We start from the raw sequence: 16,007 nt of genomic DNA, 5'->3' as shown, positions 1-16,007 counted from the left end.
GACCAAGTCGTTTATGTTCTTGATCACCAAATAGGAACCTTTCCATGTCCTTGGTAGTTTGCTTTTGCGTAACCACAACGATCCTTTTTTGAATCGGTTCCTCACCAGTGAAAAATGGATCCTCTACGACAAGAGACGTTCAGGACGGTGGTTGGAAACAGATGAACCACCCAGGCACTTTTCAGAGGCGACAACCCACCAAAAAAGAGACAAGATACGTTCAGGACATTGGTTGGACACAGTTGAACCATCCAAGCACTTCTCAAAGGCGAAAACCCACCAAAGAAGAAACAAGAAACCTTCATGGCAGTGTTTAGACACAGATGAGCCACCCAGGCACTTTCCAAAAGCGAAAACTCATCAAAAAAAGATCATGGTTACTGTAGCGGCCGGTGTGATCCTCTATAACTTTCCACAACCGTGCCAAACCATCACATCAGAGTCCTATTGTGAGGAAATCGATCACCATCCTTCCAAGCACTTCGATCACTTTCTCAGCGGTAGAACCTTCGCCAATTAGCAAAAACCGCTTTCGTCGACTTCATCGAATCCCGAGTACCCGGACTCAACTAATCGATTTGTGTTACGTTGACAATAGTGCACTGATTCAAATGGTGCTTATTTCAATTAAATTGAATAAGTATTCACTGAGATATTATAGTTTAAAGTAGACTCATAATAATGGACAAAACTTTTGAAACAACTTAATATTGAATTTGCTACAAAAAAATAAATTATTTCAGTAGATGAAGATGAAGAGTATCAGAAATCTCAATTGTATTAGAAATAAACCGGATGTAAAGATGAAGCTGAAAATTCTATAAGGTTCTAGTTCTACCTTTTCAAATGTATCATTATACATCATTTCTTCTTCTGAATTTTTAGATTTCAAATCTTTTTGATATTCGAAATACTTCTAATTGATTCTGGTCAAGAATCTCGCACGGAAGTGTTTTTAAAAAGGTTATTAGATACTTACTGAATTTTGAACTCCTAGACACTCCCACACCTGAAAAAAAGAAATATCAATTAATGCCTATGTTAAAGTAAATGATTTCAAGTAGTTTACAATATGATATCAATATGTATAATACGTATTGATGAGAATAACTGTAACTTTCACCGAGCTAGGAATGGCAAGGTGAAAAATAAGACCTCGTTAATCCCAAGTTGGCATTAGACTTCTGAGGGCTGTCGTTGGTGAGGAAACAATAGCTGGTTAATTACAAATACGAAGCAAGTGCTTTTCTTCTCCTGATTTTTCCTTATTGATAACTAGCGAGCCGCCTAGGCTCCGCACGGGTGCCCTGCTGATACTAAATACACATATAAACATATAAATCTGTAATATCTTCGAAAATATTCATTTAAATTACATGCTGTAAAGGGCCATATTGATCTATATTGAATGCACAATGTATTTAAGGAACTTAATTGGATAAGGATTAATGTTGTATTGATAGACATATAGACATATACCATCGCGGACTTTTTTGTAGACCTCTTTAAGGTGTTTAGAACTGTAGTTCATTTTTTATCTATCTCGTTGGATTCACATTTGAAACCTCTAAAATTATCAGTTTTCTTTACGTATGTTATTAAATATAAACCTTACTCTTCTATTCTTGTATCTATTAAAAAAACCTCATCATAATCCGTTGCGTAGATTTAAAGATCAAAGTATATATAGGGATAGACAGCGGGAAGCGACTTTGTTTTATACTAGTAGAGATGGTAAAAATTATATTGACTGTCATTGGTACAAAGTAGAGCGACGTGACGTCACTATGGAAACGAATATCATTGTTCGTTCATTTAAGAATATTTCGAAGAATTATAGACACCAAAGGTGTCAAATCTGGCAAGCAGGCTGGCCATTCTGTAGGATTTTGACGGCCAATCCAACGACCGGGAAAAGAAGTATCCAAAGTTTCTTACTTGTCTGGATTAATGTTGTGTTGCTCCATCTTGTTGGAATACAATATCCATATCGAATTCATTATGATTAGCTTCGACAATTTCAGTGATGAGAGGCTCAACAGTAGTTTCCAGCATATTCAAATTCAGTTTCCCTGTTAAATTTTGATCAGTAAATAGAGATCCTACAATATGGTTTCCCAATATTCCTGCCCAAATGGTTATTTTTTCTGGATATTAGATATATGTTTCCCGGAAAAGGTGAGGCAATAACGGCAATTTTGTCTGTGAACATTGCCGTTTGAAAAAATGTACATTCGTCACAAAAACAAATATTGTGGAGATAGGTAGGATGCCTTGCAATGGTTTCCGTCATGATTTCGTAGAATTTTGTTCTTCGATTAGAGTCATCTTCAGTTAAATTAGTGTACCATTTTAATTTTGTATGGATGATACCTATTCCTCTTCAAAAGTCTCCACACAATAGAAGGAGACACCTTACAAACATTCACGACGGAATAAGTAGACTGTTCAGGATTTACTACCATCTCACCAATTATTTGACCTTGCTATTCTTCCGGAATGGACGGATGACCTGGGAACTACACTACCGGTAGTTGTACATTTGGATACAAGTTTCCTCAAATATTTTCTACAGATAGGACGATTCGGAAAACGTTAGTTGAAAATCTTTTCGGTCTCGTGAAAGTTACGCGTCGTACCGTAAATAAAAACCGCTTCAATTATTTGTTCCAATGGACGAGAATTGACCATTTTAGAGATTGTTGACGTGGTACCTTTCTGCTAGTAAAACCGAAAACTAAATGAGAATATTCTAACTGAATAATGATGTTCATTGTCGTATTGACATTTTTTGACGTTTTTATAAACAAAAAATAATTTAACAAACCTTATCGGGTTGTTGGAATTGCTATATGGTAGATAAAAAGTAATATTTCTGGAAATAATAATGTGCTTATCTTCAGGAAATTATTTAATGTTCAGCAATTTTATAGTAAGTGAAGATATTGACTTCATATTCTAAGGTTGTGAAGTATTCGTCAGGAGCTTCAAAATGATGAGTCATAAGACCCCCCCCCTTCCATTTAATTTTTTTCCCAGATGGCGCCTAGTCGCCATCTTGAAAGTTTCATCTGTCAATTTCACTTCAAAATAAAGTATTCATGCATTATATACTAATAGAAGAATATCTTGATACTGACAAATATACACAGGAAATATTCCTATATACAAAATATAAATGTTATTATAATGAAACTAAAAAGAAAGGACTGTATTCGGAAATATAATGAGAGTGACCACATAAAAAGCAAAAAATGGAGTAGATATAAAAATGTTAAAATTGGAAAACAAGAAAAAGTGAATGAACGAATTGGGAGACGGGAAATAAAAATGAAGAACGGAGAATTCTGTAACATTTTCAACAACACACTCCTTTAGTCCGGCGACTGGAGGAACATTTCCAATGTCTAAAGAAATGACACAAAAATTCCAGCAATTACAAAGTGGAGTCTTTGGGCTCAGAGAAGTTTATGTCGGAATCAAGGAAGTGAAAGAAGTTGAAAATGAATACGATCAATTTTTTTCTTATCTTCAACCGTGAGAACTCTGCATTGATACGTTTTTATTGGATGTATTTTTTAGTACTCTATTCTTGCAAGCCTTTGCCAATCCGTCCGTCCCGCCACTGCAATCAAACATATTCAGCATTACATACACAAGAGCGAAGTTAAAAGGAAGCCTGATCTGTGAGGAGCGGAGAGCAAACATGTAAAATGTTTGCGAGAAAAAAAATAAACGAAAAGACAACACATGTGTGCTTGTGTGAATGCAAAACCATATGTATACGTACAAAGCAGTACTTGATATTCAAAAGCAAGCCTTTACGAATGTCAACTAGACATTAAGGAGAGTTTTATATCATATTTTGATCTCATTCACCGTGTAATAGACGCTCGAGGATGAATAGGAGGCCGTGAATGCGAGACGATCCCAATAACGGGATGATTTTTTTTATTATATGCAACTACATGTTTGCATAATAAATTTAACTGATCTTATAAAGCACCCGGTGTGTCTGTCCTATTCGGGCAGAACTTTGCTGGCTTTTCTGTCTTCGGAATCGACTGTTCAAGAGTGTACATTCCAATTAATCTATGTGCCATAAATCATAGAAATGATGAAATACTCGTATAATTGTATATTTTCAAGAATAAAAAACTGTAATACATAAATAAGGTTGATTTGTATGTATGTCAAAAGTGTATAATAGTTCAAGTAAACGATATAGTGCACCCTACCTTCCAGCAGTTCCCCTTTAATGAAATAGTTAGGGAGCTAACTAATTTCGTTATTCAATAATCATTTCTGATTATGTAAGGATGTTTCATACGATGGTTATGAAACATCCTCAAAAAGTTGTAAGTCTAATCATTCATAATTATATATTATTATTATTTACACCCTCAAATTGGAGCATCCCTGATGATGGAAACAATTTATTAAATTTCCGAAAGCTTGGACAAACTTTAAAGAGTACTCTTTCATTTGCTGCTAAGCCCCATTATTTGTTGGTTCCATTCCTAACTAGTCAGCAACGATATATATATATATATATATATATATATATATATATATATATATATATATATTTGATTGATGCAATTAATTTTCCTTTATTTTGAGTATTTCAATATTAAATTCTACAAAAAGGATTTGAAGCTTTATATCTTCTATTAATTATCTGCGAGCGCTTTCGACAGTTGGTAGTACTGTCTGTATATATATATATATATATATATATATATATATATATATATATATATATATATATATATATACAAATAGAGATTTTATCGAGTGGGCATGATATAAATCAAAAATGAAAAATTCGTGGATACAACACTCCAAACAGGGGGGCGAACCCCGGACACGTGCTTCTGGCTATTGGCCTCATTAGCGCGGTGCAGCCAAGTGTGAAGATACGCAACACTTTTTTGTCGAAAGCAGGAAACAACAAGCCTGGGAATTCTAGGTCTTCTAACTGGAACCACAAATGTGCGGTTGACTCCTGTTGTTGACTCCGTGCGTTTGTGTTGTTTCCTGCTTTCTGCAAACAAGTGTTACCCATCTTCACACTTGGCTGCACCGCGCTGATGAGGCCAATAGCCAGAAACACGTGTCTGCGGTTTGCCCCCCTGTTTGAAGTGTTGTATCTACGAATTTTTCATTTTTGATTTATATCATGCACACTCGATAAAATCTCTATTTGTATTCATATCCTGGACCCGAAAGTCACGCAGGTAGCTATAGCTGCCTACGAGGTCGTGTCAGATGTAGCCTGGGAATTCTAGGTCTTAAACTGGAACCACAAATGTGCGGTTGGCTCCTGTTGTTGACTCCGTGCGTTTGTGTTGTTTCCTGCTTTCGGCAAACAAGTGTTGCCTATCTTCACACTTGGCTGCACCGCGCTGATGAGGCCAATAGCCAGAAATACGTGTCTGCGGTTTGCCCCCCTGTTCGAAGTGTTGTATCTACGAATTTTTCATTTTTGATTTATATCATGCACACTCGATAAAAATCTCTATTTGTATTCATATCCTGGACCCGAAAGTCACGCAGGTAGCTATAGCTGCCTACGTGGTCGTGTCAGATGTAGCCTGGGAATTCTAGGTCTTCTAACTGGAACCACAAATGTGCGGTTGGCTCCTGTTGTTGACTCCGTGCGTTTGTGTTGTTTTCTGCTTTCGGCAAACAAGTGTTGTCCATCTTCACACTTGGCTGCACCGCGCTGATGAGGCCAATAGCCAGAAACACGTGTCCGCGGTTTGCACCCCTGTTTGGAGTGTTGTATCCACGAATTTTTCATTTTTAACAAACTTTTGTTTTTCATCTTTCTTCGAATTTTTATTCGGTACTTTGATGAGTTGTCGACAATGGTAGCGTTGTCAAGAACTATTACACTATTCGCATCCAAATTTGGGATCAATGTGTTTTCAAATAATTCCTCGAAAACATTAGCTTCCATGTTCTTATGATAGTCAACATTGCAGTCCTCAAGTTTTTTCCACATAATTTCAAAAAATTCAAAACCCATCCTTCACTTCCTCCGCAATGCACAAGATTGCATCCTGTGATTGATTAGTCGCGAGCCTTTGTTTGCAGGCATGTTAGGAGTACACATTCTTGAACCATCAGTCCACCCTTTCGTAACTGTGTCGTGAGTGTCATACCAAGTTTCGTCCAAATAGAAAATTTGCCGTTGTTCTTATCTATATTCAGTTATTTGTTTCAAGTATTTGTTACGCAATTACACTATTTTTCTGTTTTCCATAACTGCTTGACGTTTGTTTATTAATATAAATCTAAATCCTAGTTTCTTTATCCAATTCTTAAGAGTTTTATCACAGCAGCTCACGTTATGACCGGAAGTATTGAATTTCTTCCTTATGATTTTGATTGTCAAGTTGGCGGGAATTCGGTCAAAATGTTGAAGAAATCCAATTTCTAAATTGTCGACGTTTCGAAACTTTATTGTTTCATCTTCTGGACTATTTAGGGCGGCTTTCCGAGTTGAAGGGTGAAGTGAATAATTTCGACATAAAATATAAATACGTACACAGGTTTCTGGAAGAAGTTGACACAGACACGAAGGGATTAACAATCCCTTATGATTTCAGTTATAGTAATCTCATTGCTTTTGTGACAGTCGTATATCGTTTTTTTTTTCAATGATTTTATTAGACGAACATCTAAAAGTTTTGGTAATCCTGTACGAGTATAACATCGCGTCTTGCGTTCATAAGGTTTGTTTTTGACTAATTTACGTAAAGTTGAGAAAGGAATTTCGGTCAAATCTTATGTTGCTTGTAATAGTTTGTTTCCCTCGAAACCAAACTTGAGATGTAGATTCTTATATACATTGAAACATACTCTCTGTGTTTCAATATTCAAATGCATCCGAATCTTATTCACTGGTATCTAATTTTATCATTGTTCACCATCGCCATTGGAATCACTACACTGGAAAAAGTCTGCGTTGTTATCACGCTCGTTATTACTATTGGTACTTGTCCAAAGACGCCACAGTTTGAACAGATAACAAAAATTTCAAGTAAGTATAACTGTACCAATATCAAATTTCATCACTCAAATCACGATCAGTTCCTGAACTGAACATGACGGATGTAACCGTCCCCACATTCCCGATTTCTATTCGTCACCGTAACATGACTTCAAATTTAATTTTATAACTCTTCAGCCAGTCATAAAACTCGGTTAGTAAAAATTATTCAATACGAACCGCCAATCCTTCAGTCCACATGGACAATTTCGTAGCCGGTTCATTTCTATGTATTGGTTTTTTGGCCTTTGAGAGTGCCGACAACTTTGAGTGTGCACAATACCGTTTACTTCGACTATACCTGTTTTTCCTATAACTACTCTATAGACAAAAGTCTTCTAGAGACTTTTGAGAGCTATCCCCAAACAAGGTATATCAGTATCAGTCACTATATGCCAAGTTTCCTCAAGGTACTCTTAAGAATATCTGAATAAAAATTTCCGTTTAAACCGAAAACTCAAAAAATACATTATTACTTTGAAACTAGACGCATAGAAAGCATTTCAGATGGTATAAGATAAAAAAATAAACAGCGAGAATTAAAAAGAAATTAGAATATACCACTTGCACATTTTGCAAGAACTCATTCAACAGCCCACGTATATTCATGTTCCCAATCGTTTCGAAATTTTGCAATTTACAATATTTCTATGTCGAACTCAGGCTGTAAAATGTCACATGGGTGTAAAACGAAACGAGGCGTCCACAGATAATCATAGAAAAGCTCTATAGGTATGAATGTCTTATGAATGAACCATTACTTTATGTAATTCCACTTTCTATTTTAGACTGAAGTAACTATACATAGGAGTGTGTTGGGAATGTTTACTATGTGGTGTCAACACCTACGTGAAGCAGAAAACGGTATAATTGGGATATTTTACAAAAAAATGTTACGAGTGAAGCAGATAAAATATGTCGCATATACGAATAAACAAATTCAAAGTATCTGCTATCTGACTCGACTGTTAATTCTAGAGACATCCTTCGCATTCATAAGAATTCATAATGACCAGATTATAGACGCAAACTGCACAGAAATATCAACCTTTGGTAACACCAACTTCGCAATATTCTCATAGAGGGAGAACCTACTGATTTCACGTTATTGGATCCCATTTTTTTGGTAGGAATTCAAAGTCATTAGAGGAGGTTTCACTTGATACTTGTTCAAAATTGTTCTTTCTGATGATTCATTTCGTAAACTGTTTTTTTTTCTGTTTTTCTTTTTCTTAATCTCCATAGAATTGTTGCTGGAGAAGAAAAAGATTCTGCCGTATTTCTATGTTCGAATAACATATCGGAAGATGAACCAGATAGAATACGTGAAGACTCTTCAATGTTGATTTGAAATTAGTTTTTAGCTTCATGAGTTTAAAATCCTTTTTTCTATGTTTTTCATGACTCCCGTTTCAACAATCTTGTTCCATGTACAGATGTCTTGTTGAATGTTTATGGAAGAAATACCAGCGTGGTCCAAAGAGAACTGGCTGGTATCTCAATCGCCACAAAAGAAATAACCAGTAAAGGAATTTCTGGCAAAAACATAACAATCTGCACTGATAGCAGACAAGCACTATTAGCTTCGAACAGACAGCGTGTTACCTCAGGGCTAGTACTAGAGTGCCAAGAAGATTTAGCCAAAGCCTCGGTAGATAATAACATTATCCTGAGATGGGTTGAAGGGCACGACAGGAATAAAGGTAATCGCATTGCCGACTCTTTAGCCAAGGAAGCGGCTGGACTAAGAATTTTAGGACCCAGTGGCACCCACGGCCTGAAGACTTCGACAATTGCGGAACTAGTCAAATGTTACACCCATGCTCAAGAGATGGGATGGAATCAAAGGATGTAATCTTGCCAGGATCATCTTGGGCGACCCTTGGAAGCTGGCGCCGAAGAAATATCTGGCGATGACCAGGAAAAATCTACGCCTTACAGTAGGATTTCTGACTGGCCACTGTCAGCTAAGGAAACACATACATAATATGGGGCTAGTGGACACACCACTATGCAGGATGTGTGAACAGGAAGATGATACTGTCAGGCATGTCCTGTGCGAGTGCCCGGAGTTATCGTCAATAAGAGAGTGTGTGTTCGGCGAGTCTTGGCCTACACCTCCGATATAAAGGAGATGTCTTCCAGCGACCTGTCCACCTTCCTGGAAAGGACAGGATGGACGATGACCTAGGAGGACAACTCTTCGGGAGGATGTACAATGGGTAACATGTGGCCTAAGTGCGTGGGCTTACCCTCACCCTCCCTACTCTACAGATACAGATGTTTTTGTTTTTCTGGATAAAATTTGAGTTGTCTTTGAATAAATTGTTTGTCTATAAACGTCTACACGTCTCATCCGTTTTCTCGATATTTATATTTATCAATCAGTAACAAAATATTGGGGCTTATTCCAGGATTTAATGCATTAAACCTTACAACTCCTGATCGTCATCCCCAAGAACCATCAAGGGAACAACGATTTTTTCTTTTTACTCATATAGAATAAATAAAATAACTTTTGTCTAATTTTTACCAAGTTTATTATTTGTTACTACTGTTTTCGATTTATTAGACCATTTTCAACTTTGGTTTCGAGGTTTGAAACAAACTATTACAAGCAACATCAAATTTGACCAAAATCCTTCTCTCAACTGTATGTAAAATAGTCAAAAACAAACCTTATGAACGCAAGACGCGATGTGATACAGGATTACCAAAACCTTTGGATGTTCATGATGTTCATGAGATTTCTACAACTGAAACCATAAAGAAGCAATTGAATACTTCCGTCCATAACGTGAGCTGCTGTGACAAAACTCTTCAGAATTGGATAAATAAACTAGGATTTAGACTTAAAATAATAAACAAACGTCAAGCAGTTATGGAAAGCAGAAGAATAGTGGAATTACGGAACGAATACTTAGAACAAATAACTAAATATAGACAAGAACAACAGCAAATTTCCTATTTGGACGAAACTTGGTATGATACTCACGACACAGTTACGAAAGGGTGGACTGATGGTTCGAGAATGTGTACGCCAAACATGCCTGCAAACAAATGATCGCAACTAATTATTGTGCATTGCGAAGGAAGTAAAGGATGGGTTCCGAATTCTTTGAAATTATATGGAAAAAAAAATGAGGACTGCAATGTTGACTATCATAAGAGCATGGAAGCTAATATTTTCGAGGAATGGTTTGAAAACACATTTATCCCAAATTTGGATGCGAATAGTGTAATAGTTCTTGACAACGCTCATCAAAGTACCGAATAAAAATTCGAGGAAAGATACAACATTTTTTAATGGATAACATTTTGTATTTTGAAGATTACTATACCAAAAACCAACTACTTGAAGTTTTACAGATAAAAACATTTGAGAGTATTGCTGAAAAGTATGGACACACCATACTGAGACTTCCCCCCTATTTTTGTGTTTTCAATCCCATAGAGTTGATTTGGGGAGAATTGAAACAAAGCATCAGGCATAAAAATAATTTTCTAAAATTTGATAAGAAGGTAATAGAGCTAATTGAAGAAGATGTATCTAATATTACCGAAGAAGATTGGCAGAAAATGATTAAAAAAGTAATTTTATTTGAAAAAGACTATTTGGAAATTGGACACTTCCATATTAATGGAGGAAATAAATTCATTATTGATTTAAATGACGACAGTGATAGTGAAACAGGGAATATGGAAGAGGAATTATCAGAAATGATTATTGAATAACGAAATTAGTTAGCTGCCTAGCTATATTATTAAAGGGAAGCTGTTAGAAGGTAGGTTGCACTATATCGTTTACTTGAAATAATATACCGTACAGGAAGCACATAATCTGTGGCCATGTATCAAGGAAATTATTATAATACTGTCAGTATATATTGAACTAGTAAGTGAAAGTTAGTCCTTTCTAATGATATATTCAAAGAAAACTATTCATGGATTAGTCATAATCGAAGTCCATCAAAACATATATTTATTAATTTGGTTATTGAGCATATCATCGCATTTTAATTTCAGTGCCTAGAGTCACAGTGTGAGCTATATAAATTTTCTGACTCGTCCTATATAGATAGATATACAATCTGATAATAATTATCGGGCAAGGGAATGTTCGAAGGAAAACAGTATTTTTAGTTTGTTTTGAATGTGTGACGCTGTCGAAAACGTACTTCGAATATATCCGGTGAGGGGCTATTTATAAATCCAACAATTTTAGATCACCTCTTAGTTCACAGATCAAGTAGACAGATTTCGGAATCTAGAAAACAAGACTCTCATATTTCCACATAAAATATTGCAAGAAAAGTGAAAATCATTGTTCTGAATAGAGTTACTATGGTTCTAAAATAGGAATGCTTTGTTTTTTGAATTGTAGTTCAACAGGTGTTGGCAAAAAAGACTTATGCCTATATGCATGTGATAGTTGTAAACTATTACTGTGCAGTAAATGTGGAAACTTAACAGTATCCGAAATAAAATGTATGCAGTTGAAAACCAGGAGAAAACTGAAATTTTTTTGTGAACAGTGTGAGGATGGTTTTTATAAAGTACCAGCCCTAATCAAGGAAGTATCAGAACTGGAAGAACTTGTAAAAAAACTGGCAAATAATGAAGAAAAACTCGCAAATAATGAAGACAGACATGGAAGAAGTGATATCTGAAATGCTGGATAGGCAAAATAGAGTCTCAAATTCAAGTGGTCCCAGTTCTGAGACCACTTTTTTCACACTTTATACTAGCCAATTTCATAAACATGTTGAACATTGTAAAATACACATGTATGCTGATGACATACAACTATACCTCCCTCTTGAAGTTCATGACTTGAACAACGCTGCTAGAAAGTTGAACAATGACTTAGAAACCATATCAAATGTTGCCGAACTGCATTCCCTTGTGCTCAATCCAAAAAAATCAGTAGCACTAGTATTTGGAAGCAATGCTCATGTAGCATCAGTTAAAAATAACTTGAAACTGTATCTGAATAATGAAGTAATTAGATTTGAAAGTAATGCAAAAAATCTTGGTTTAATTTTAGATGAGTCTTTAAGATTTAGAGAACATATCAATCGAAATATTCAGAGAGCCTATGGTGCACTACGATTACTATATCCTTACAAAATGTACCTCAATGTACCTATAAAGAAAATGTTATGCGAGTCTCTAGTTTTAGCACAATTCAATTATTGTTTTCCGGTCTATGGACCTAGTCTTGACTACGATACCTGGTCCAGAGTACAACGTGTTCAAAACTCTTGTATTCGTTATATATATGGAATTAGGAAGTATGAACATGTGTCCCACAAGCTTGCGGAACTGAACTGGTTTAACATGAAAGATAGGTTCAAATTTCATTCATTATGTTTATTTCATAAAATTATATTATACAGAAATCCGCCTTATTTATATCGTAAAATAACATTCAGGACAGATGTACACAACATAAATTTGAGAAACAAAAATGTAATCACATGTCCACAACACAAGACCGCAATTTTCCGAAGAAGTTTTTTGTATTCGATTTTTCATCTTTATAATTCTATTCCCGATTCGCTAAAACACCATAGTAATTTATATAAATTCAAAAAAGAGCTTAAAAGTTTCCTGCAAGATAACACATTCTGATGCAGTTCCGTTTCGTATACCCCCTTTTTTTTTCTATAATCTGTGTTTCACAAGTAGTCATTTTTCGTTATCTCTCATACAACTTTCTTTTTTTTCCACTTGGTTATTGGTGGTGAATATTCAGGTGACCCAACAAATGACAAATGTCAAATGCCAAAAAATTGTGAAATAAAAATTTAGGTTTTAGGATTAGTTAGGTTAGTTTTCAAGTTATAATATGCTTATTTAAAATAGCAAGGGTTGAGTGGTAGAGCACCCTCGGGTGAACTCCCCCTTAGAATTTTTGTGTAACAAGATGAATATCATGCATTTTATTTTTCATTGGAAATAAAGACATTATTATTATTATTATTAATAATAATTTAGAATATTAATGAATCCCAGAAAAACACGCAAAATGAACGTAACTCCAAAGATAAGCAGGCAGTTGAATTCATTTTAGAGGATTATAATGTTAACAAAAACAATATTGAACTATGCAGGCTTGGAAAATTCAATGCAGCAAAAAATTAGGTCACTTAAAGTTATTCTGAGCTCTTCAGAAGACGCTAAACTTGTTTTAAAAAATAAATAAAAAAAATCCCAGGAATAAAAATATCCGGAGACTAAACCAAAGCTCAACAAGAATATTTTAAACGTATTAAAGCCAAACTTGAAGAGTTCATAAGAAATGGAGACGATTCAAAAACAATAAAATTCATCAACAATAAACCAACCATAGTAAACAAAAATATTATTTCGCAACAAAAAAACCGATAAAGGACCCTTATATCCACCTCTTTATTGATATCATATACATGAACGCCCAAAGTTTGCTGCATAAAATTGACCAAGTTCAAATAAGCATTTTATATTACTCTCCAAAAATAATTCTAGTTGATGAGGCTAGAATAACTAGTGAAATTGAAGATTCAGAGATTAAATTGGATCGTTATAGTCACATTCGATGTGGTTCTACAAATCGGCAAATCGGGGATGTTGTGATTTATGTGAAGGATGGTATACAGTGTTCAACAAAGAAGACTTACATTTTAAAAGACAATTACTGGTGTAAGGTCATAAGAGTAAATTTTGGTTTGTGTCAATGATTAGTGGGTTGTCTTTTTCATTCTCCATCTAGCTCGGATTCTATATTCATAGAAAGCCTGGAAAATGTCTTTGATGATATCTTTCTCAATGATAAGCGTTGCATTCTTGTAGGAGATTTTAATTTAGATTTCTTGAATAACAGTTTTTATGTGAAAAAAATCAAATCTATGTTTCTGCAATATAGAATTGATCAACTAGTACTGGATCCTACCAAAATTACTAATAACAGTGAGAATCTAATTGATTATGTACTGACTAATAATAATTGTGCAAACTGTTTTGTCCATCCTACTCCTAAAATAAGTGACCATTCATTGATATCTATTTGTCTCAAAAATAACAAACGAACTGAAAGCACTTCTATCAAAAATTATAGAAACCTTAATGAGCGAAATTTGGATAAAATAAAACTAGATTTAATTTCATGTGATTGGGATTTGAATTCAACAGATGTTAGTGTCATATATTTCAATTTACTTATAGTCTATTTCAAAAGAGTGTAGAGTAATAAAATCTCATTAAGTATTCAAAAGCGCTACAGGGTGATCCGTCAATAAATTCTGTCACTTCCCTAGTCCGCATTGCAAAATTATGTCGTTTCATAAAGAGCAGGTAGGTATCACCCTGTTTTAAGGGATTTGTCCATTGTTATCGACGGATAAATACTGAACCAGAGGCGCGCTAGTGGGATAATTGCCAAAAGAATATGCATTCATAAAAATTATATTAAAGGAAATAAAAATTTAATACAGCAGAACAGTGTTATTAAAAAAATATAAAATGTAACAATAAAATATATACGAACCGAAATCGGGAAATACTCACAAACACACACGAACGAACTTTACGTATTGAAACACTTGTGGGGACTTTAAATCAATTTATTCACAAAAACGACAAGAACTTTACTGGATACGTTATTACAATTTGACACTTGAACAATACTAAAACTGTGAACTTCCCTTAACGTTTAACAACACTCTATTTATACCCTAATTGAATGTTCTAGAGATTACTAGGTACAATTTTCGAGAACCTTCCGAGAAAATAATTATTCAGACTACCCTTAATTCTAAACCCTAACCTAAGCAAAAGTGTCACTGTCACTGATACACTGGTCTCTGTCCAGATTGCTTATCCCGCTACAGTATATTTACAATTCAATTAAATTATTCTACATCAGTATAGTCTTCATCCGAAGAACTGTCATCATCCCCTGGTGTTATAATTATAGGGTCAACCACCTGATCGACCAAGTTGTCCAGTTCCCACATTTTATCTTCCTCTTTTAAAACATGCTGGATTGCTTTTTGCCAGTTTTCTGATGTGATTTCCATAATGGCTTGATCAAACAATACCTTGACATCTTTCATTTTAAATGTGGTATTGTGCCTTGCAACATATCCTTTAACTTGTGCCCATATAAGTTCTATAGGATTTAATTCGCAATGATATGGCGGTAGGCGCAGCACAATTACTTTATACTTTTCTGCTACATCTTCGACGGCATATTTCATGAAGCGAGATTTATGTTGTTTTACTATGGCTAGTAGTTCCTTCTTTACTGAATTCGTCTCAAACTGAATACCTTTTTTTGACAGCCAGTTAATAATTTCTTGCTTTCTCCAAGCTGAAGTTGGTACCTTCTCTAAGCGCCTTGAATGGTAGCTTGCATTATCCATAACCACGACCGAATCAGCTGAAAGAAATTTTAACATTTCCCCGAAGTAGTCTTCGAAGACATCCGAATTCATGTCCTCATGATAATCTCCCGTCCGGCACGACTCAAAGCTTAACAAACCTTCTTTTAAAAATCCGTCTTCGCTTCCAATGTGAGCAATTATAAGCCTCTTCCCTTTTCCCGAAGGCACTTTAATACCCGTCGAAAGGCCTTCTATGAAAGCTTGGCGAGAACTTGTTATATTTTTATCTTGCCACATTTTTTTGACTATATAACCTTCGTTTATCCACGTCTCATCAAGATAAAAAATTTTCTTTTGCTCTCTGCGGTACTGCTTTATAGTTGTCAAATATTTTCGTCTCCAGCAAACAATTTCATCACTTTCCAGTAATAGTGCCTTTCGATTGCGCTTTTCCCAGGCAAAATTCATCCTTTTTAAAGTTTTCCATGAAAGTTTTCTGGATATCAAAAGAATATCGTTATCTTGGCTTATCTCGATAAATATTTTTTCAAGAGTGGGTATTTCCTTTTTAAAATAAAACG

General features: G+C 35.0%; 1 protein-coding gene across 1 annotated transcript in view; it reads right to left on the bottom strand.

The window, feature by feature from the left end:
• The window catches only part of LOC111503121 (sprouty signaling antagonist), a 169,179-nt gene that overhangs the window by 118,353 nt on the left and 34,819 nt on the right, over positions 1-16,007 (bottom strand). Inside the window, exon 2 of the mRNA XM_023157347.2 lies at positions 980-1,009. The gene's annotated coding sequence lies outside the window, so the exon portion shown is untranslated. The remainder of the gene's footprint in view (positions 1-979; positions 1,010-16,007) is intronic.

Source organism: Leptinotarsa decemlineata, unplaced genomic scaffold, assembly GCF_025532065.1.
Source record: "Leptinotarsa decemlineata unplaced genomic scaffold, Ldec_3_MD MMD2_tig00026336_RagTag_RagTag, whole genome shotgun sequence".
Taxonomy (NCBI): domain Eukaryota; kingdom Metazoa; phylum Arthropoda; class Insecta; order Coleoptera; family Chrysomelidae; genus Leptinotarsa; species Leptinotarsa decemlineata.
This window is presented reverse-complemented; position numbering and strand designations above follow the sequence as displayed.